Genomic DNA, 8,952 nt, shown 5'->3' on the forward strand with positions numbered 1-8,952 from the left:
ATGACCACCATGATTCCTAGACCAGCAGTACAAGACTAGATGACCACCATGATTCCTAGACCAGCAGTACAAGACTAGATGACCACCATGATTCCTAGACCAGCAGTACAAGACTAGATGACCACCATGATTCCTAGACCAGCAGTACAAGACTAGATGACCACCATGATTCCTAGACCAGCAGTACTAGACTAGATGACCACCATGATTCCTAGACCAGCAGTACAAGACTAGATGACCACCATGATTCCTATTGAATCGTCACCTTGTCAGCAATTCATTTCATATTATTTATTCTTTTCACAGTTTGAGATTTCGTCAAATAAAATAAGTCAATCAATATTCTCTGGTATCTGACTGTGGGCTGCATAGAATATAGTATAGCATCACATTTACACTAGATGTATACATGCATATTCAAGAGAAGTTACTACTTGAAGAGAAATACCTAGAATGTGTTGGTTAGTCTATATGTTGTTTACATATTTTATAATGTTTAATGTTGTTTACATATTTTATGCTTTTACTCATCTCATATGTATATACTGTATTCTATTCTACTGTATTTTAGTCAATGCCACTCTGACGTTGCTCATCCTAATACTTGTATATTCCTTAATTCCATTCTTTTACTTTTAAAATTGTGTGTATCGTTCGATATTATTGCACTGTTGCACAAGCATGTCACTACAACCGCAATAACATCTCCTCTACATGTGTATGTGACCAATACAATTAGACTTGATTGATTTAAAGTTGGTTTGGCCAGAACACTACAGCGGCGGGCATCATTATTCTGTAGTTTGAACACGTTGAAAATAAGAACTTAATGTGTCATTTGACTTGTTTTAAAGTTGGTTTGGCCAGAACACTACAGCGGCGGGCATCATTATTCTGTAGTTTGAACACGTTGAAAATAAGAACTTAATGTGTCATTTGACTTGTTTTAAAGTTGGTTTGGCCAGAACACTACAGCGGCGGGCATCATTATTCTGTAGTTTGAACACGTTGAAAATAAGAACTTAATGTGTCATTTGACTGACTAATGCTCTTTCAATTCCAGTCCATTCACAACGTTAAACAGAAATACACTATTCTCTCCCATGTTTTTTCCCCAATGAGGAAAATGTGCAATTGGAATGATGGTTTATTTTCTGAATTGAAATGGAATGACCTCCCTGACTGACTATAATGCTAGTCACTTCCTGTTACAGACATCTCCGACTGTGTTCTTAAAGACGCCTGTAACTACGTACGCTCAATTTATCCAAGAGAGTTCAGAAATGTTGAATGGATAAACTTCTATATTATTTCACCACGGTCACCGTCTAGCCAACTGCATGTTCTGGGCAATGGTAGTGTTACACATTCAGTCAGAGAGTTAGGATAACTCAGTCAGAGAGTACTGATAACTCAGTCAGAGAGTTACGATAACTCAGTCAGAGAGTACTGATAACTCAGTCAGAGAGTACTGATAACTCAGTCAGAGAGTACTGATAACTCAGTCAGAGAGTTCTGATAACTCAGTCAGAGAGTACTGATAACTCAGTCAGAGAGTACTGATAACTCAGTCAGAGAGTTCTGATAACTCAGTCAGAGAGTTCTGATAACTCAGTCAGAGAGTTCTGATAACTCAGTCAGAGAGTTCTGATAACTCAGTCAGAGAGTTAGGATAACTCAGTCAGAGAGTACTGATAACTCAGTCAGAGAGTACTGATAACTCAGTCAGAGAGTTCTGATAACTCAGTCAGAGAGTACTGATAACTCAGTCAGAGAGTACTGATAACTCAGTCAGAGAGTTCTGATAACTCAGTCAGAGAGTTCTGATAACTCAGTCAGAGAGTTCTGATAACTCAGTCAGAGAGTTCTGATAACTCAGTCAGAGAGTTCTGATAACTCAGTCAGAGAGTTCTGATAACTCAGTCAGAGAGTTCTGATAACTGAGTCATCTTTTAAACCAAGATAAAAAAAACATGCGAGGCAGCAAAGCGGTGCCATGAAGTGACATCATCGCCATCACCATCATCATCATCACATGCTAAGCCAACCTGCCACAGACTGACTGTAAACAAAGTGACGAATCCTGTGTCCCAAATGGAACCCTTATGGGCCCTGGTCACATGTAGTGCACTATATATGGGGTTCCATTTGGGACACGTATAAAAAGTGTTTTTTTTTAACAAAGCTGTTGTTCCTCTACGTGTTAGGTACTTTGATGCCTGCCCTGTCTGTCCATTGGCATGGTTGAAGCCATCCGCAAACAGATCTAATGCCACAAGTCTTCACTTAAGCTATTTACAGCAATCAAATCCGTTGTCAAACTCCACCTATCGACAGGGACCAAGGGAGCATACATTCTATCTAGTACACTGTGCTTAAATACATCCACATGTTTGGAGAAACCTACCGTTGTCAAACATGACATTATACTGAAGAGAGAGGGAGGGAGCGAGGCTAACTGATGGGAGGAGGGGGGGGGGGGGGGGGTCATAGACAGATACACATCAGAGCATTCTCAGTGTGCTTTAAATACATACACATTAGTAGGAAATATTATACAATATTTGAAGACAACAAAAAAAAACATTTAACAAAAACACAGGTAAAAAATAATAATTGAGGAACACACAAAATGGAAATTGAAGAAAATGAAGAAGATAAAAAAAATCAGATGAATATATTAAGACATTTCTGTGTAAGACATGTCAGCGCATCAACAGTATTACATCTAAGTGAGAAATATAAATGACTTCCTGTCTGAAAAGGCTCCGCTGGGGAACACGACTCCAGACACTGACTAGGCTTCTCAGATCATGATCAGTAGGGAGGGAGAGGAGGAGGGAGGGAGGGAAAGGAGGAGAGAGGGAGGAAGAGGGAGTTGAGGAGGGAGGGAGGGAGGGAGGGGAGGAGGGAGGGAGGGGAGGAGAGAGGGAGGGAGGGGAGGAGAGAGGGAGGGAGGGGAGGAGAGAGGGAGGGGGGGAGGAGAGAGGGAGGGAGGGAGGAGAGGAGGAGGGACGGAGGGAGGGAGGGGAGGAGAGAGGGAGGGAGGGAGGGAGAGGGAGGAAGAGGGAGTGTAGGAGAGAGGGAGGGAGTGGGGAGAGGAGAGGTTGTGGAGGAGGGAGGGAGAGGAGGAGAGAGGGAGTGGGGAGAGAGAGGAGAGAATGGAGGAGGGGACTACTCCTATGAGACTGCGTAAGTGAGTGCATCTGGTTAACCTCACCCTGAGAGCAGGGTGGGTCAAACTCACACATCTGAGAGACCATTTAATTGGTTCTAAAGTGGAATCTCCACCCGGGGCACCGGGCGAGCTAAAACAAGATGGGTGTATATGAGGGGTAGAGGTGGGGTACAGGGTATATGAGGGGTTAGGGGGTAGAGGTGGGGGTACAGGGTATATGAGGGGTTAGGGGGTAGAGGTGGGGGTACAGGGTATATGAGGGGTTAGAGGTGGGGTACAGGGTATATGAGGGGTTAGGGGGTAGAGGTGGGGGTACAGGGCATATGAGGGGGTGGAGGTGGGGGTACAGGGTATATAAGGGGGTAGAGGTGGGGGTACAGGGTATATAAGGGAGTAGAGGTGGGGGTACAGGGTATATGAGGGGGTAGAGGTGGGGGTACAGGGTATATAAGGGGGTAGAGGTGTAGTGGTAACATGAGCGGGGCTAGATGTTCTGACAGCACTGCATCTTTGGTTTGTTCTCAGTGGGCTGCACCTGGATGTTGACCACATTGTTGCTAGGAGACATGTCACTCTCCTGACGCTCTGACATCTGCTTCTGAGAGACGATTCGATAGATTTCTGATGGAGGAGAGAAGAGAGGGAGAGATGATTAGGTCATATCCAGTCTGTCTTGCCAAGATAGCAGATCACATCAACAGGTGTGACCACACACACACACACACACACACACACACACACACACACACACACACACACACACACACACACACACACACACACACACACACACACACACACACACACACACACACACACACACACACACACACACACACACACACACACACACACACACACACACACTGTCAGAATGGTCTGGAAAGCCGTTTCAACGTTGGTGGAATCCAGGGCTGACGTCTCAAGGAAAGACAAACCGTTTTTCTCTGAAGGGAAACAAACAACGTCAGAAAATAAGTTAGAGACTGTACCCGTTCTGAAACATTCCACAGGAATGAATGCAAGCATAAAAAGTGACATTAAAACATACATTTTTTGTGAGACTGCAGCATCATCAATGAAACCAGCATCAACAACAAAAACCAGAAATGTATGTAGCTTTTTCAGTGTCTGAGACTTGTTGAGAAACGACGAGGCATCTCTAACCTGCAAAGGCCCGAGCCTCGTCGGTGGGCACGGCCCGGAGGTGACGCAGGTCACTCTTGTTGCCAACCAGCATGATGACGATGTTGGTGTCTGCATGGTCTCTCAGCTCTTTCAGCCACCGTTCCACATTTTCATAGGTCAGGTGCTTGGCGATGTCATAGACCAGCAGGGCCCCCACCGCGCCTCTGTAGTACCTGCACCATGACATCATCAACAGTGGACAAAGAGGTCAATTTTATCAATAAAAGCCAGCGTACCATTATAGCCCTTTTAACAACAGGGCACAATGAGCTTGGAAAGACGACCGTTGGGGATTAGGTCTACTCTATTCAGAGTTCTGACGTAAAACACCTTCTATCCTCCCTCTCCATTTCTCCAGGAAGCAGTTTGTCCATGAAATCCCCTTCATTATGATCCAAAAGGCTAAACTCTCTCCTGCTCTGAGACGCTCGATACCTTACGTCCCCGACTGTGTTCATACTGACACTGAAATATCCTCCCTGCTTCCACGACAGCACCAAACATACATTAATCACAGGACAGACAGGAGTACAGGATACGGTAATGAGTCTCAGTGGGATTACAGGATACGGTAATGAGTCTCAGTGGGATTACAGGATACGGTAATGAGTCTCAGTGGGATTACAGGATACGGTAATGAGTCTCAGTGGGATTACATGATACGGTAATGAGTGGGATTACAGGATACGGTAATGAGTCTCAGTGGGATTACAGGATACGGTAATGAGTCTCAGTGGGATTACAGGATACGGTAATGAGTCTCAGTGGGATTACAGGATACGGTAATGAGTTTTAGTGGGATTACATGATACAGTAATGAGTCTCAGTGGGATTACAGGATACAGTAATGAGTTTCAATGGGATTACATGATACAGTAATGAGTCTCAGTGGGATTACAGGATACGGTAATGAGTCTCAGTGGGATTACAGGATACGGTAATGAGTTTTAGTGGGATTACATGATACAGTAATGAGTCTCAGTGGGATTACAGGATACAGTAATGAGTTTCAATGGGATTACATGATACAGTAATGAGTCTCAGTGGGATTACAGGATACAGTAATGAGTCTCAGTGGGATTACAGGTTTTATGAAGTTAGCCTATGGTTTTAGTTAGGCTAACTTCATAAGACCACCGGCTAATTTCATAGGACCGTAGGCTAACTTCATAAGACCACAGGCTAACTCATTTTCTGTAAACCAACTGTTATTAGCCTACTAGCCTACTATACTGCAGAACCTATGATATGAAGCTGGTGAACACAGGCGCTCCAACTAACTCCCGACAGTTGAACTTGAGGTGCGCAAGAATGTTTTAGGCCTACCAGAGTTACTCCTATAATCTAACAATAAAATGCGAATCTTTATTAAAACATGTTTTTTATATATATATATATATATATTATAAACCCAGTGTCGGAAACCGACCCTGCTGCACGAGCATGCTTTTGCGGCACAGTTGATAGCGCGCTGGACCTCGGGCTCGAAAGTCGAGGGTTCGAGACCTGCTCCTTGCTGTTTCATAACATTGGTGTCAGAAGTGATTGGACCTTGCATCCACGACAGTGCGTGTGCTTGGCCGGTGAGCGCGTTCCTGTAATGTAATGAAACAGCAGGGAGCAGGTCTCGAGCCCGAGGTCCGGCGCGCTATCGACTGTGTGAAAGCATGCTCGTGCAGCAGGGTCGATTTCCACGCTTATAAACCATCCATTTTAAATTCAGGCTGTAACACAACAACATGTGGAAGAAGTCAAGGGGTGTGAATACTTCCTGAAGGTCCTGTGGAGATTCTTCACCTCCAGCTGCACAGGTCACATGATGGTAGAAATGGTTCAAATTGATTTCAGTTTTCCTTCATTTAAATCACCACCTCTAGATTATGGCTTTATACAGCTGGTTGAGTGTGGTCTTAGTGCCAGTATCAGATTGTGGTGGTAAATAGACAGCATGCAACGCCCTGATGGCCTAATGCAATGCCCTGATGTAATGCCCCGATGCAATGCCCTAATGCAATGCCCTGATGCAATGCCCTGCTGCAATGCCCTGATGCAATGCCCTGATGCAATGCCCCAATGCAATGCCCCGATGCAATGCCCTAATGCAATGCCCTAATGCAATGCCCTGATGCAATGCCCTGATGCAATGCCCTAATGCAATGCCCTGATGGCCTAATGCAATGCCCTGATGCAATGCCCTGATGCAATGCCCTGATGCAATGCCCTGATGCAATGCCCTAATGCAATGCCCTGATGCAATGCCCTGATGCAATGCCCTGATGCAATGCCCTGATGCAATGCCCTGATGCAATGCCCTGATGCAATGCCCTAATGCAATGCCCTGATGGCCTAATGCAATGCCCTGATGCATGCAACGGCCTAATGCAACGGCCTAATGCAACGGCCTGGTGCAACGGCCTGGTGCATTCAGTGCTCAAATCTCAGACAGCTGAACTGTGAAATGGACAATTATTGTTTTAGGAAAGTAAAAACCAATAAAACAATAGGCTATGAAGTTTTACATATGCGACACATCGAAACACAAGGAATAGTCTTATGTAATTAGTTATAGTCTGTTTTAAAGGCCATGTAAATGAGGCTCATTTGACCAACATCCCTCGTTTATTGATGACGCTGGCTGCATTGGTGGACGGCCTAATGGCTTACGCACCCAATGCAGACGGTCCTTTGTAGCTCCGTTGGTAGAGCATGGCAATGCCAGGGTCGTGGGTTCGATTCCCAGAACCACCCATAAGTAAAATGTAAATGGAATATATTACATGACTGTAAGTGGAGTCTGCTAAATGGAATATATTACATGACTGTAAGTGGAGTCTGCTAAATGGAATATATTACATATAGATGACTGGTAAATTTCTCAAAGGTTCAATAAATAAAATTCTTCCCGGTCTCTTGTCCAGCGCCAAATCCTCCTATTGTAAACTCTGGATCAGCTTTACCTTCCCCAATCCTAACGTTAACCATTAGTGGGAAAAATGATAAACTGACCCCAGATCAGCATCCAGGGGCAACTTTACCCTACAGCATACTCACGCCGAGGTGATAGCCCGGTAGCGCTCCTGTCCTGCCGTGTCCCAGATCTGAGCCTTCACCGTTTTCCCATCCACCTGGATACTGCGGGTGGCAAACTCCACTCCAATGGTGCTCTTACTTTCCAGGTTAAACTCATTCCGGGTGAAACGAGAGAGCAGGTTGCTCTTGCCCACACCCGAGTCTCCTATCAGAACCACTGGAACACAAAATTAATGTCTGATGGATTCAATGCAATAAAAATCTTTATTGACCCCAAAGGTCAGGGTTGGATTACACACACACTTCAATTTTTCTCTGCCTCAAGGGCCCCTACGGTTTTGGCCCCCCAGGGCTTCAACCCATGTAAGCTCCTGCATTAATCAGGCCCTGCCAGAAGGTCAATGTGTAGCAATTACATGGGGATATGACATAGTTACATCACGTGTAGCTAGCTACAAGATGCCATCACATAAAATATCTGACCACCACCATTCACTTGTGCAGTGACACTGGCAAGCATCCACAGTGGTGTGTAGCTAACGTTAATTCTTAGTCTCACGCGCTTTTTATGTTAAACCAACTTGAAATAGAAAACAACAAAACAGATAGCCACAACACATGACATATGTAAAAATTTAGATTCAACAGCACAGAAAAAAAAACAGGAAAGGGAGATTATAACATCACATTATTTATCTACGGATGAATGTAGCTAGATAATAACCAATGTTCGTTGCATGTAGCTAAGATAACCAGCTGGCTAGCTAATCTAGCAATCTAGCTATCTCGGGAAACACCCCGACCTCACTTAATCATACAAAAGTCAGCATTGTTTAGAAACAGCTGCTAACCTATTAACGTTAGGCGTTTGGGTACCTAACGTTGCAATCCAACTGCTTCACAATTTATGTTTATAATTTATCATCAATATGTAGTTTTAGTTTATAAAACAAATAATGTATCAGAGCTATTCACACACCTATATCATACTTCACAGACACAAATTAAAAGGTTTCACTGTTAACGTTAGCTAAACAGCTGCCTAGCTAACGTTAGCTACCTAGCTAGCTTTGATATCAAGGATCATGCTGTAATGTTACCTTTAAACAGATAATCGTATTCATCATCTCTGGTTCCCATTTTATAAAAGATAAATAGGAGTATTTCGTTTGTATAAACTGTTTAAAATGCGACGATTTAGCAAATAGATTTTGAAACACTCAGCTAGCTAACGGCGACGGGTCTGTTTTCAGACTGACACTTCCGGGATTTTGTTGTGACGTTGGCTAGCTATGGGAGGGGGAGCAACAAAAAAGCAAACCAACGGCCGATATTCATTGCTACGAAATGAATTGCAGACACTTCAAATAAAAATGCACCAGTGAAGTAGTAGTCCGCCACAGAAAATAACCACTACAGTGCAGTGGTATTCTTATTACATAGATAACAGTTATAAAAATAATAGGAATACAGTTGGAGCACGGGGTTCTATGGTGTAATGGTTAGCACTCAGGACTCTGAATCCTGCGATCCGAGTTCAAATCTCGGTAGAACCT

General features: G+C 44.0%; 1 non-coding gene and 1 pseudogene across 1 annotated transcript; one reads left to right on the forward strand and one right to left on the reverse strand.

Moving 5' to 3' along the window:
- Positions 1–3,101: 3,101 nt before the first annotated feature.
- LOC139384441 (ras-related protein Rab-11A-like) lies at positions 3,102–8,642 on the reverse strand (annotated as a pseudogene).
- A 238-nt stretch (positions 8,643–8,880) lies between these two features.
- trnaq-cug (transfer RNA glutamine (anticodon CUG)) lies at positions 8,881–8,952 on the forward strand. Its single transcript has one exon. It is a non-coding gene; the product is annotated as a tRNA-Gln (tRNA).

This window comes from Oncorhynchus clarkii, chromosome 26, assembly GCF_045791955.1.
Source record: "Oncorhynchus clarkii lewisi isolate Uvic-CL-2024 chromosome 26, UVic_Ocla_1.0, whole genome shotgun sequence".
Lineage (NCBI taxonomy): Eukaryota > Metazoa > Chordata > Actinopteri > Salmoniformes > Salmonidae > Oncorhynchus > Oncorhynchus clarkii.